Source organism: Mesoplodon bidens (genome assembly GCF_964165515.1).
Source record: "Mesoplodon bidens genome assembly, chromosome: 5".
Classification (NCBI taxonomy): domain Eukaryota; kingdom Metazoa; phylum Chordata; class Mammalia; order Artiodactyla; family Ziphiidae; genus Mesoplodon; species Mesoplodon bidens.
In genome coordinates this window covers 62,910,697-62,926,203 of record NC_138161.1, presented here as the reverse complement: position 1 = coordinate 62,926,203, position 15,507 = coordinate 62,910,697, and the positions used below count along the sequence as shown (strand labels likewise).

At 39.8% G+C, this 15,507-nt stretch overlaps 1 protein-coding gene across 1 annotated transcript in view; it reads left to right on the top strand.

Annotated features, from left to right (window-relative positions):
• Positions 1–15,507, top strand: part of LSAMP (limbic system associated membrane protein) — a 654,527-nt gene that overhangs the window by 288,412 nt on the left and 350,608 nt on the right. The window lies entirely within an intron of this gene.

Genomic DNA, 15,507 nt, shown 5'->3' with positions numbered 1-15,507 from the left:
GAAAATAAATTAGATTTTTAAAACCTATTCAGCAGAAATCATCAATGGTTCTTCTGATCCTACAAAGAATGGAATGAGTTTAAAGAAATCGAATTATCTTTGGGGGGAATTACTTTTAAAATGTAAAACAAGGTTATAAAAAACAAGTTTAATTTCTGGATGGCCTTCCTTCTAAACAGTGATGGCTTTCTCTGCAGAGAGTGGACAGTGCTGTGTTGGCATTGCTGGGCTCCAGACTTCCTGGAAACAGGCAAAAGGCCTGTGCTGTTCACCACTACACTTTCATCATGGAGGCAGAGAGGGATAAAGGATGAACTGGAAGGGAAACAGGCTCTGGCAGCTTAACCTCTGGTGGACACCTCAGACCCTATGGTCACCACTTGCCTAAGCCTGTCTCTCTCACTTTGTTTTCTGGTCTGGATGTAAACTCCAAGATAGCAAAGGGTCTTCAAGAACAACTGTTCCACTACTAGGTACACCAGAGGCAGTTTAGGGGGGAAGTAGCAAATCAAGTTGTGGTGTTTCTTGCCTTCTTGTTTTTTCTCATATGCCTTTTCCCATCTCATGAGTATAAGGAGTAAAACTGTTTGATCAACAAATAGTTTTAAAGGCTTCTACAGATGTCCCCTTTGAGGCAATCTCCATTTTAGAAAAAGATGCCAGTAAGAGAGCAGAATTAGATTTCATGTTTAGAAATATATAATGAATTGTACTGTTTTCTGGTAATTAATTTAAGAAACGGAACCTACAAATATCTTATCTAATCCATAATGGCTCCTTGATTTCCCCTAAGCATTAATAACTAACAGTGGACTTCTAGGCATCAGTGGGAGAGATGTTCGGGTCATCAAGGCGGTCCTGCGCTCTGACAACTCACACCACAGGGGCGAGCACGTGTTCTGTAGCCAGGGGTATTCCAATTCATCTTGTCAGGACTCGCTAAGTTAAAGGCTCAGGAAGCAGAGTTATACACAGGAAAAGCAGAAGAAAATGCCTCCCACCACGTGACTTTGGGGGGGCATTCTTAGAGGTTGTAAACATCAAAATAATCTCATTAAATTTTTACATCCTATTTCTGGGATGAATTTCTATCAAAGGTCCACTTGGCAGTCATGGTGAGGGGTGGGTTGACTGGAACAAAACTGACAATAAAATGATGGTGTTTTTTTTCCTCTTGTTTCAAATGTAAATTAATGTCCTTTAATTCTTGAGAAGTGCAGCCATAGTTCTGCCCCCCGCATGGCACAGAGAGTTCCTCCCCAGGGATGTCGTCTCCTATACCCTAACAGTCCCATGGATCAATAGAGATATAAGAGCTCTCAGGCTATCTTCTCAAAACAAACACAGTGGTGATGGGCTGGTGGAGTCCTTTGTATTCTTTAGAAAAAGGAACAATTTTGTTTTGTTTTTAATACTTATTGATTTTCTTTATTATTTTTTTGGCTGTGTCGGGTCTCAGTTGCAGTGCGCCAGCTTCTCGTTGCACCGTGCAGGCTTCTCTCTAGTTGTGGTGTGTGGGTTTTCTCTCTTTAGTTGTGGTGCCCGGGCTCCAGGACGTGTGGGCTCTGTAGTTTGTGGCACACGGGCTCGCTCATTGGGGAGTGCCAGCTTAGTTGCCCCGAGGCATGTGGGATCTTACTTCCCCAACCAGCGGTCGAACCCGAGTCCCCTGCATTGGAAGGTGGATTCTTTACCCCTGGACCACCAGGGAAGTCCCAAAAAAGGAACAATTTGAACAGCTTCATATTTCCACTAATATATCTTAAAACACTTTAAAAAATACTTTAACTTGAGTAGTTCTACTGGTCCTACATACATGGGATCAACCTGCTGAGTCTGTTGGTGCAAAGCTGTCATTCCTTCTTCAATTCCACCCCTTCCCCAGGTCCCTTTACTTTATCTCCTGGCTTCCAACTCTCTGCTTTCGTCACACCAGTCCTTCCCTCATTACCCAGTGCCACTTCTTCTGACGGCTGTGCCTCTCGCTCTGCCTTTGGTCTTCACAGTCACACATAGATTTTTCTCTGCCGTGTTTACAGATTGGCTCTACATAATAGCTCATATAGATGAGAGGTGGGGAGTGTGGAGAACAATGCATGCCAGAATGTACCTCCATGGGGGGCGGGGCAATATTGGCCTTGGTCACTGCTTACATCCCCTGTTTTCATCATGGGCTCATAGCAGCCATTGGATGGATGGATGGATGGATGGATAAATGGAGAGACGTATGGGCGAGGTACAAAGGCTGTAATACTTCATAAGATTCTGAGGCCTTTCTTTTCTCATTTCAAATTCCATAATTTGAAATACACACACATACACACACACCTTTCTGTCCACACTTTCAGAAGAGTAGATTTGTGTTAACAACCTCTCAGCCCAAATGATGCCGTAAAGAAATATGTCTTCACTCATAGGCAATACAAGTGCATAAACTGCTTAAATTCTAACCTGAATGGGTTCAGTGATGTGACTTCAAGTCACAGGACTGTGAATATCTATGCTAGATTTTTTTCTGGTAGCAATGTCTATGTGTTTTAGGAGCCTGTGGTCGGATGCAAATATTAAAAATACATACCTACAGACACACAAACACATATTTGGCCTTTTGTCATTACTGTTGTTTTGTTTGTGCTGAGTGCCTGTAGTTGCTTACGATAATGATATAAGTTGAGAGACAGTTTACTATAATCCCTAAGAGCATGGATTCTGGAGTCAAACTGCCTGAGTCCAAATACTAGTGCTGCCACTTGGTAACTTTTTGAATATGGGAAAATCACTGAAGATCTCTGTGCCTCAGTTTCCTCGTCTAAAACATATGGATAATAATAGTGCCTGCCTCCTAATTTTTTTGTAGGGATTAAATATGCTGGTATGCAAAGAGCATAGAATAGTGCCTGGCATGTGGTAAGTGCTGTATAAAGGGCATCTGTGCTGATATCAATTGGAGTGTTGTTACAATAGCAGAAGGTGCTGAAAATACGTTTTTTTTTTTCTGAGTAATTTTTACCTCAATATATCACTTATTCATTGATTTAGCATGTCATTGAATAATTACATATGATCGGTATTATGCTGATTACTGGGACTGCATAAGGAATAAAATAGACAAGTTCCCTGCCCCCACCAAACACATTTCTAGTGGGAGAAACAAATTAAAAAAAAAAAAAGAGGAAATACATGTATATTCTATAGGTAGATAGATAGATACTATCTATTACAAGATGTTTTCAGATAATAAAGGCTCTGAAAATTATGCAACAGGGCTAAAGGGATCAGGAGAGCCTGGACTGGGGTGGGAAGGCAGCTGAGAACTCAGTTGGAGGAAGCCAATCATGCATGGAGCAGGGAAAGACATTCAAGGGATCAGCAGTGCAGGGTCCCTGGTGACAAGGAACCTGGCATTTTTGTAGCATAGAAGTGGAGCAGGCAGGGGTGGGTGTGACAACAGATGAGGCCTGTGGAGTCAGTAGAGCCATCCTGTTCTGCTCTAATTTCCATCAAAATTAAAAATAACCTATCTGAACCACCCTTAGGTTTCCAAGGCACAGACAGAGCCCACATTTTCCTTAATTATCATCTCCTGTTTAGTGGATTTTTGAAAAGAAACTACACACACACACACACACACACACAAAAGGCATATGCCTATCTTTAGCTGAGCCTCTGATTAATTCAGTTTTAATCCATATACCTAATTATGCTTTCCTATTTTCTCTTTCTTTCTCCTCCAATTGCTCCACTGGGCGGGGGGTCTGGAGGGCAAACATATTCATTATATTGCAAGCAAACAAGATAGGAATCACACTGCAGGGGACAAAATTAAATTTACAGCTTTCCCTTGTACATGTCATAAACTGTTGATTTAACACGAGAGGAGAAAGCTGCAGTGATGGGGCACAACTGTAATGTAGAGCTGGGCTCTGGCTGTAGAGAGGTCGGTGTTTACTGCAGATAAGCCAGGGCCAGGCTTCTGAAACCAGCTCCTGCCCCCATCCAAAGGGCAGAGGTAGGTAGACTTGCTTTCTATGCTCAGTGTACAGAAGTTCAACCTCCTTCCATTCTCTGCTCACACATACTAGCTGTATGCCTGGGCAAAGCATTGTAATCAATATGTAGAGGGTAGATTCAGTGAATGTTTACATCTACTATCCCCGGCCTAATAGAGCTTCATGGGATCTTTTTAAAAGTTACAAATGAGGTGACAGACTCAGAGGCAATAATTGATAAAGGCCACCTACTTGTAATAGTCAGAATTAGCTGTTTTCCTACAGGAGGCCTTCACCAATATCTCAGTACTACTAGGTGGGGACAGCTCCTTCACGTGCCCCTAGCGCCATGTACACGGCAGTTACACTGTCTGCTGGTATTGTTCTCACTAGGCTAGAGGCTCCCTTAGGGCAGAGAATACATCACATGCACACTTACATCTGAAATGTTGAGAAGAGGATCTGAAATATAAAGGTACTCCATGTGTATTAGGTGGATAAGCTACCCCATGTTGCTTTCAAATGAAACAAGATTACTTGCAATAAAACATCTTCTCCTCACCCATATCTTCTCTTCAAAACCTGTTCCTGATCCTCACTCATTTTCCTTACTATTTGGCACAATTCTTAGGTGATAGAGTCAGGAATGAAAGGGAAGGAGCAGCCCTAGAATTTTGAAGGATTTAAGTAGACCGTCTGTTTTTCTGTCCATCGTGATAGGGCATTGTTAGGTGTTAAATGATGTGACTATGGAAACCAGATGCTTGTGGCCTAAGTAAACAGGACACGGATTGAAGAAGCACGATGTGTAGTTGAGTTAAAAATCACTATTATCCAACATTTGTACAAATATTCGGCGTATTCATGATTCAGAGGACCCAACTCAAGCTGAGAATTTAGTGGGAATAATCTCGAAATGCAAAACAAAAATAAGTAATACTTAGAAACCTTTTCTAGCAAGCTTTAACCTTAGTGATGAATCTGTCTAGATAACTCAGAGACTCCCCAGGATGCATGTGTGAATCTTATGTCCGAATGTGAAAGCATTTGAAAACTGTAAAATATACATGTGTGGCCTTCTTCGTGCTTTTATTTTTTCTTTTCATTTTGTTGTTTTGTGTCTCCTCCAAACTCCTTTCCTTTTATCCACAGACCTGGGAACTTCCAATCATCGGTTGTTCCTTGGGGGGCCAGAGAGCAAGAAGGCCGGAGTGGGGAGGGATGTGGGGTGAGGGTCTGGACAGGTAAGCTTACCTCCAAGGCAAGCATCATAACAGAGCCTGTGCAGGGAATGCTATAAGAGGGAGAACAAAGCCTAGAATTGCTGCCAGAGCTGTAGGTCACAGAGATTTACCAAGACCAGGACATCCAACAAAATTATAGCCTTGGAATGCAAAGTATATATACACACATACATATATGCACACCTGTATAGACAGAAAGACGAAGTTACGAGTGCAAAAGAAACACCCACAACCAGTGGGTACCAATCTTTTTATGTCTTGTGAATGAAATCTGTAAACTTTTTTTACTAAATTTTTTTAGAAACATGGTATTAAGATAGGGAATAGTGTGGAATTGTAAAATGTGCCTGAGATTAAGCATCAGAAAACCAGGATTTTAATCCCAAACCCAACACACTGATTTATTATATCACCCTTTGCGATAGGAGCTTCCTCTCTTGCATCTATAAAACTATGATGATCAAAGAAGTTGAACCCACAAAGGGTTGCCGCAAAGGAATACTGAGATGGGCCATGTAGAAGATAGCTTTTTAAAACATTATAATAGGCAAAAGTTTCCCAATCCTTATTACAAAGTGAGCCCTCATGACATCCTGGCATCATTGGGGAAAGATTTTGAGGCATTGGCTTCAGAATCCATCCCTTTATCTGTTTTCTGGCCAGAGCCAGTTTTCTAGCAGAGGTCCTCTCAGGAACCAGGCAACTTCACCAAGCTGCGCAGGTCATGGAATGTTGCCAATACCAACCCATACACAAGACGTGTGTACTGTCAATCACAGAATCTCTAAGAGCATTTCTCTAAGACGACTTACTGCCAGCCACATGAGGTTATCTAAGATTTTGGTTAGGAGAGCAATATATTTATTTATTTATTTTTTACATGAGAGCAATAATTTTTTATAGACCAGCACTAGAATTCATTTTCATATGCCAAAATGCTAATGTGAATGTGCAGAAAGAACCTTTGTCTCTGGGGGCAAAGAAGGCGGATCCATTAGTGTTCTTTCTTTTCTGCCCTACTTCCCTTTTATTTTCTTTCCTGTTGGGGGTGAGTTATTTTGACATGACTATGCACTTTCATTCCAACATCCCAATCCGCTACTCCCCACCCTCGCCTGCCAAACCCCATCTATTTAGTCTGTGTGTGTTTGTGTGTGTGCATTTTATAGCTTTTCTAGATAAGTGTTTCTCAGCACAGATTCAGTAAAGATAAGTCTTCACATCTTTATATCTCTGCTAAACCTGACATAGGAATCCAGCTAATTTTTGAAGGAGAATCTGCTGTGTCATCTCTTTTTAGTGTGTGAATACCATACCCTGATGCTCTTTGAGTTAGTATATTTATTGGCACTAAACCCATCTGTAAGATAGCTTGGGATCTCAGTTTCTTCTGTTGTGACTTTCTTGACAGCCAGTATTCCTAGTATTTGCTTAGGAAGGAGAGGTCTATGGATTTGGAGAGTATCTTAAGCCTATGATACAGCCATTCCTAAAACCTAGTCAAGGCCTATGTGCTTGACCTGTCAGCTACCAGCAAAGAAGTCATAAAGCTAACTGGTGGGGTTGCCACATGGTCCAATAACATACCTCCTTTCCAGTATTCAGTTATTTTAAGTACAAATCAATAGAGTTAACCACAGATATTTCATTTAGTTCACCTTATGAATATGGCATTACTATTTACAGACTGGGATAGAAATAAAAATGTTTACTCTGAGAATATAAAATCATACTGCTGTATTCACTCATGAATTGAATGGAAATATCCCACCAAAAAATGTGGTTTCATGCTATTCTTATTGCGATAGAGTGTCTCTTGCTTCCTCACTGTGGTAGGTACAATGCAAAAAAGAAAACTGCATGTTCCTTGACCCAAAACAAAGCACATATATTCTACAGCTGAATTCTCCAATACGACAGCCACTAGCCACATGTGGCTATTTAAAGTTAAAATAATTAAATAAAATCCAACAGTTCTTCACCTGCTACTAGCTACTTTTCAAGTACTCAGCAGCCACGTGTGGCTGGGAACTACCTCATTAAAAGCACATGTATAGAGCATTTCCATCATCGCAGAAAGTTCTATCAAAGAGCACTGTAGGGCTTCCCTGGTGGCGCCGTGGTTGAGAGTCCGCCTGCCGATGCAGGGGACGCGGGTTCATGCCCCGGTCCGGGAGGATCCCACGTGCCGTGGAGCGTCTGGGCCCGTGAGCCATGGCCGCTGAGCCTGTGCGTCCGGAGCCTGTGCTCTGCGGCGGGAGAGGCCACAAAAGTGAGAGGCCAGCGCACCACAGGAAAAAAAAAAAAGAAAGAAAAAGAGCACTGTAAGATACTCTTCCTCTGAATGTGGTCTGTGCGATTGTTCCTTCAGCTTATTAAAAACACAGATTTTTGACCCATTCAAGACCCACTAAATCAGAATTTCTGGGATGCAGCCTTCAAATCTGCGTGCTAGCAAGCTTCTCAAATGTTTTCTATCTTCAATGAAGTTTGAAAATGCTTCATAGAGTAGGTCCGCACATCTATTACACATTCACATATCAGTCACCAAAAGTTACCAAATATATTTTATTTTAATTAGTTCTCCCTTGCTTGCTTCTATTTTGCTGTTTTTTCTCTCTTTTTTTTTCACTGATATATATTCCCCCTCCATGTTTCTTCGGGTCATAAAGTGATTCCCATCAGGAGAGTAATTTCTAAATGGTTTTTTTGAAGTGACTAGAAAGAATCATTATCTGTTCTTTTTGCCAATGACTGCATTAGAGAATAAAGTACAAAGCATAAGAACACCTGGAGAAACTAAAAATTCTCACTGAAAACATCATAAATCATAAAATTCTTCAAATATGCTCTGATGCCCTTCTCCTTTTGTCAGTTCTTTGATTATTACTCTCACTAGAATGTATAAAGACAGGTGGAATCAGGGTCTGAGGGATGAAGGGACTCTTAGAAATCATCTACTCCATCCTGCTTGAATTATGTCTGTACCATCACAGAATGCTCATGTAGCTTGGGGTCCTACACTTTGCCTAGCCATAAGGATCACTTGTATTGGGTCTGGGCATGGTTGGGAGGTTCCCCAGATGACTCTGATAATCTGGCAGGTTTGGAGACCCATTATCTGGGCTATGATTGATCACCTCCAGTGGTCCACATTCACTCTCCTTCCTGAGACTGCTTACCCGATCATCACAGAGTTCTAAGAATACCCTTCCTTAAATGGTCTTGAACCCTTTCTTTAAAGCATCTATCCACAGGTCCCAAAGCTGCTTTATATACATACATACACACACACACACACACACACACACACATATGTATATATATACATATATATATCTTTATTGGAGTATAATTGCTTTACAATGTTGTGTTACTTTCTGCTGTACAACAAAGTAAATCAGCTATATGTATACATATATTCCCATATCCCCTCCCTCTTGAGCCTCCCTCTCACCCTCCCCATCCCACCCCTCGAGGTGGTCAGAAAGCATCGAGCTGAACTCCCTGTGCTATGCAGCAGCTTCCCACTAGCCATCCATTTTACATTTGGTAGTGTATATATGTCAATACCACTCTCTCACTTCGTCTCAGCTTACCCTTCCCCCACTGTGTCCTCAAGTGCGTTCTCTACGTCTGCATCTTTTTTTTTTTTTTTTTTTTTTTTTCGGTATGTGGGCCTCTCACTGTTGTGGCGTCTCCCATTGCGGAGCACAGGCTCCGGACGCACAGGCCCAGCGGCCATGGCTCACAGGCCCAGCCACTCCGTGGCATGTGGGATCTTCCCAGACTGGAGCATCCGTGTCCCCTGCATCGGCAGGCGGACTCTCAACCACTGCGCCACCAGGGAAGCCCTATGTCTGCATCTTTATTCCTGCCCTGCCACTAGGTTCATCAGTACCGTTTTTTAGATTCCATATTTGTGCATTAGCATACAGTATTTGTTTTTCTCTTTCTGACTTACTTCACTCTGCATGACAGACTATAGGTCTATCCACCTCATTACAAAAAACTCAATTTCGTTCCTTTTTATGGCTGAGTAATATTCCATTGTATATATGTGCCACATCTTCTTTATCCATTCATCTGTCGATGGACATTTAGGTTGCTTCCATGTCCTGGCTATTGTAAATAGTGCTGCAATGAATGTTGTGCTACATGTATCTTTTTGAATTATAGTCTTTTCAGGGTATATGCCCAGTAGTGGGATTGCTGGGTCATATGGTAGTTCTATTTTTAGTTTTTTAAGGAACCTCCTTACTGTTCTCCATAGTGGCTATATCAATTTACATTCCCACCAACAGTGCAGGAGGATTCCCTTCTCTCCATTCCACACCCTCTCCAGCATTTATTGTTTGTAGATTTTTTGATGATGGCCATTCTGGCTGGTGTGAGGTGATACCTCATTGTGGTTTTGATTTGCATTTCTCTAATGATTAGTGGTGTTGAACATCTTTTCATGTGTTTGTTGGCAATCTCTATGTCTACTTTGGAGAAATGTCTATTTAGGTCTTCTGCCCATTTTTGGATTGGGTTGCTCCCTGACTTCACACTATACTACAAAGCTACAGTAATCAAAACAGTATGGTACTGGCACAAAAACAGAAATATAGATTAATGGAACAGTTTAGAAAACACAAAGATTAACCCATGCACATATGGTCACCTTATCTTTGACAAAGGGGGCAAGAGTATACAATGGAGAAAAGACAGCCTCTTCAATAAGTGGTGCTGGGAAAACTGGACAGCTACATGTAAAATAATGAAATTAGAACATTTCCTAACACCATACACAAAAATAAACTCAAATTAGATTAAAGACCTAAATGTAAGGCAGACACTATAAAACTCTTAGAGGAAAACGTAGGCAGAACACTTTATGACATAAATCACAGCAAGATCCTTTCGACCCACCTCCTAGAGTAATGGAAATAAAATCTAAAATAAACAAATGGGACCTAATGAAACTTAAAAGCTTTTGCAGAGCAAAGGAAACCATAAACAAGACGAAAAAACAACCCTCAGAATGGGAGAAAATATTTGCAAATGAAGCAACTGACAAAGGATTAATCTCCAAAATATACAAGCAGCTCATGCAGCTCAATATAAAAAAAACCAATGCTGCTTTTTAAGGTTATATAGGATATGCCTAATTCTCCACCTAATACTCCTTTCACAAAACACCCTTTTCCACTTGATGCTACCAATCACATTCCTCTAGAGCGTCCCCTTCTCATGGTTACATCCTGATTATGACTTGCTTTTTGGAACCATTCTCTTTCAGGTATGATATTGTGTCATCTCATCATACTGGTCTCTTTCTTCCAAAAGATTTCTTGTTTGCTTGTATCCTTTTAAAATGTAGCATTCCGAACTTTTTTTTCTGTAAGTAAAGGCTGATTTAGTTTAAAGTATTTAGTAACCATATTCTCACCACATCATACTTCCTGCCCACCAAACGCGTCATCCTTTTGTGTGCATCCTTTTATCTTGTTACCCCTCCCAAACATCAGACATGTGTTTTGTTAATCTCACCACTGGCTTTATATTGCTTCCTCGATCTCCAACCTAAATTAGAAGAGTTTTATGTGACCTCCTGCATTCTTTTACTCAACTTTCAGGATTTCAGCAGCTATATCTGTTCCTTTCTGTGACAGGTAGTACAAACCTATCTGATCAGTTCTGATGCGAGTCAGTACTAGGGGTCTCTTTTCCCTTCTTTCATTTTCTTTCCTGCAGGGAGGAATTATAGGTTTGCCACCCCCTGCCTGGAAACTCTGAATGAGACCTAAAGAGAACTGGAATTTTCACCAGTGTCCTAAATCTCCATTATTAAGTCTAAAGAGCACATCCTGTACAGAAAAATTGCAGCAGCATATGGGCAACCCTCTGCACTTCATATGTCATCCATCACATTACAGAGCCCTGCCACATGTTCCTGAAGTGGCCAGGGAAGAACTTGGCTCAGTGCTTGCTGAGTAGAGCCTCTTAATCTGTGTTACAGCAAACAGTTTTGCAATTACTGTGAGCATGATGGACCCAGCTGATATTTGAGCTTTGTCTTGACATGTCTATAGCAAATAAACATATGATACGAAGATAGTTCACTGAAATCAATGGAAAAAGGAACTGGAGAAATGGAGAAAGAGTTTATTGGTTACAAACAGAGAAGGAAAAAACCTCAGCTCTCCCTTTGAAGAGCTTTGATTTTGGATAATTTATATATGTATGTACACATACATATGTGTTTCAAATATATATATATATGTATACAGATATAAGTTTCTAATATATTTACATTTATATGTTTCATACACACGTGCGCGTGCGCACACACACACCCCTCTATATTCATCAAATATTTATCAAAAACTTGCTATTAATTAGGCAACATGTTAGGTATTAGTTTTTTAAAAAAGGGTCATCAAAACTAAACCTCAGTGCCTGCCTTCATGCAAGAATCCAGTGAATGAGAACAGACATAATTAAATAGTCTGAGATAAATGTAAAATTGTAACTACCACAATGTTCTGAGTTTACAGGGGGAATTTTGTGTCAGGCTGATTAATAAAGGGAAGCATTCATGATGAGGTAACAGTTGAGCTGAGATCTGAGGCAGTGACCTGAAAACACTTTTTATACTCCAAATAGGCATTTATTATGTGTATATTACCTGTATGTGTTCTTGCCTATGGATATTTCAGTATTTTCAAAGCAAAACTTAGCTTTAAGTTAGGTAAAAGCAAATAGAAATAAAAGCTTTTTTTTCTCTCCAGTCCCCAAAGAACTGGCTTTCATTCCTGATAAGGTGCACACTTCTACTTTGGAAACCTCTTTTTAGGACTTTTTTTTTTTTTTTTTAGGACATTGATAAGCTAAGTAAGCAAAAGAAGTAGGGATGGGGGATGAAGATGTGTCAAGGCCTTGAAGGAGGGCGGGGGACAAGGCATGTTTGAAGAACTGAAAGGAGCCCAGAATAGATGAAAGGGAGTTAGGTCCAGTTAGGTGAGACTCAAGAAGAACTTAGGTTCCAGACCAGGCAGAGTGTTGTGGAACACAGTAAAATCGTCATTAACCTACCACCAGTGGGAAGCTGTGAAATGTTTAATCAGTAGGCGAGAAGACTCCCTTTGAGCTTTGAAAAGATTTTAACTAATTGTGGAGAATGGATTTTACCAGAGCATGTTAAACCTCGAGCAACTGATTTTGTCAGTGAATGCATCAGTTAAGATAATTAAAGTTTGTGAGAATACTTTTTGAGTTCCAAGATTTGCTATTAAAAATGGCATTCTAAGCAAATATAACAAAATGTTAATTGTAGAATCTGAGTGGTGGATATACGGGTGTTCACTATACAGACCAACTTTTCTGTGTGTTTAAATTTTTTCATGTTAAAACCTTGGGAAAAGTAAGAAAAAAAATTTTTAATGCCTTTCTAAATTAGTCAAGGTATGTAATGTACCAAGTGGCTTAACACATATAATTGAATCTTTGGCCTTGCAGTTCCTCAAGGTAGACCAATGTATATTTGTGACCAACAATTATCAGGACAATGCCTATCATCATCATCATCATCATCTGGATCACATCTCTCTTGCATATTGCTTTATTGCCTGAAAATATATAATAAAACAGCAAGTAAGTGGTTTACTTGCAATAACTCTGTTAATCCTCAAACCACACAATGAGGTACATAGGCTCAGGAAAACCATTAAGCTGCTTATGTTATAGGTTATCATTATAGGTTATTCCATGACATGAGCTATTTGGGGAGATTTTTCAATTTTTTTGGAACAAGTGAACACAATGCTTAGATTGCTAGAGCTCTAGTATGTTCATTGGTTTTGATACTCTAAAAGCAAAGATTTGACAATGTTATATAAAATCTATCTTAGTTTTCCTTTCTCTTATTTGCAGAGCAAATCTACCAGATCTTGTTAGTCAAGGTAATGAATGAGCAGTTGCTAACTGCTGTAAATGTTATAATTTAGGCTAGATTTTAGTTAAAGGCAGCATTAAAACTACTTTTAAAGAAACCTCACAAGATTGAATTAAGAGGTGGAGTGCTTCTTTGACTCTTGAACTGGTTCTCAGCCCTAAGCAAATCTGAGAGAATGACAATTTAATTGACCCAGTGCCAATACTCCTCTAAATAGTATGACAGCCCACCCATAGTATCCTATGAATTTGTAATCACATTATGGTTACCATCTGATAAAAGTCCTATTGTTCTGAATTAAATCCACTATTGGTTTTATGTACCATCATCATTCTATACAAAAATTAAAAAAAATAATTTTATACACCCTGCTATATTGAAGTTGGGAAAATGGACTGCAGTCCATTTAGTAAAATGGGACAATTTGAGGATTCCAGATTGATCTTATTCTTTCTCCTCAGTCACTAGAATCATTATCAGGAAATGTATGTGGCCTCTCCAGCACCAAAGCTATTTTCATCCTTGTTGAGGTCTTTTGCATAGTCAATCTACTAAAGAGATAGCACAGTTTGATGTCATCTTCTCTAAGGAAAAAGCAAGCCCTTCATAGCATGTGGCATACTTTAGCGCCATTATTCAGAAGAAACCCTGCAGACCTGAGCTCCTAAAATATGGAATCACTCTCATTTTCCCATAGTTGGGTTGAGTCATTAGCTAAGTCATTGTAGGAACAGTATGAGAAATCCCTTGAGATCTCAGATAGTTTATAGTGGCCAAAAGGTAACAGAGGGGCTTCCGCTTTGGAGGAACTTGAGCAGAACAAGAACTCAGACTCCAACAGTGCCTTGCAACAGTGCCTAAAGTGGCTCTAAACAATCAGAATTTTTTATTTTTTAAGAAAAGGATTTTTTTTTCAGTTTAAACATTTTTCTGACTATTTGTGTATCTTCAGTGTAGGTCCTTTTTAAAAAAGTGTAAAGGGCAGTTTAAAAAAATTATCCATAGTATCATGGAAAAGTAAACACTGGTAATATTTTGGCAATTTTACTTTTAATCTTTTTTAAGCATTGATTCATTGACTGATTGATCTGAGACCATGCTCAGAGGCTCTTCTTTAATACAGGTATCGTTTATGTGCTTCATAGTATGTGACAAAACCAGTAGATTGGAATACAGAGATTGGATTTTAGTTCACACTTTTCTAATGATATGTTTATAACTTTAAATAAGTTGTGTGTGTATTTATAATGAATTTTGTTTGGGGTCATATTTTCCAGTTCTGCTAAATAAGTAAATTGGACTTCATGATTTCTGGATCCTCCTACAGGTTGTAGCTCACAAGATCTTCTGTAATTTCAATTACCACCATTAGAATTTAATTTACATAAGAATATCGATCACGTGATTTCTCCCCCTGTGTATTTAGATGCCTAAAACAGTGAGCCTGGCAAATAGATGTTGCTCATTCAATATTTGTTGATCAATTCATTGCTACAATAAAGCACCTAAGTAGAGATGCAATCAATAGCCTAAGGTATACAAGCTCAATTTAGTACAACTCAGGCACAATGTAGCAAAGCAGTTGAGGCAATACAGTGTCATGGTGAAAAGGGCAGACCCTGAAGGCAGATTGGCTGGATATACACACCAGCTCCTCCATTTACTAGCTATGTGACCTTCGGCATGTTCCTTAGTGTCAGTTACAGTTTAAATCTTAGAATGTGGGTAATTGATGCAGATAAGTTATAGAGTGATTATTAGAGATAAATGAGTTTATGAAAAGTGCTTAGAAGGGTACCTGCCACAGAGTAAAGCCCTCAATAAGTGTTTGATCTTAATTCTAGTGTGCATTACAAGTCTAGGGAATGAGAATAAGCCCAAAGAATGTTCTGGCACTGAAAAAAATTTAAACATAATCAAATTAAAATAACTTTTGCAACAAAAGTTGATGTCAGACTTGATCTGGGCCAGGAACTAAACAAGCTTGGTGAGGAAGAACAAAGTCCAAGAATTATCTTAGACTAGAGGTAACAGGTAGTCAGGTAGGCCTGAGGTCAAGTCCAGAGAGGTCAGAAAAACTAAAAAGAAAAGAAGAAAACAGTGAACAGAAATATAAGGAAATTCTTATTCCTTTGTTCAACTAATTGCTGGTCTCATTATGGCTAGAGTCTTGTGTCACTTCTAGGTCTCTCACTTAAAAAGGAATATGAGGGCTTCCCTGGTGGTGCAGTGGTTAAGAGTCCGCCTGCTGATGCAGGGGACGTGGGTTCGTGACCCGGTCCGGGAGGATCCCACATGCCGCGGAGCAGCTGGTCCAGTGAGCCATGGCCACTGA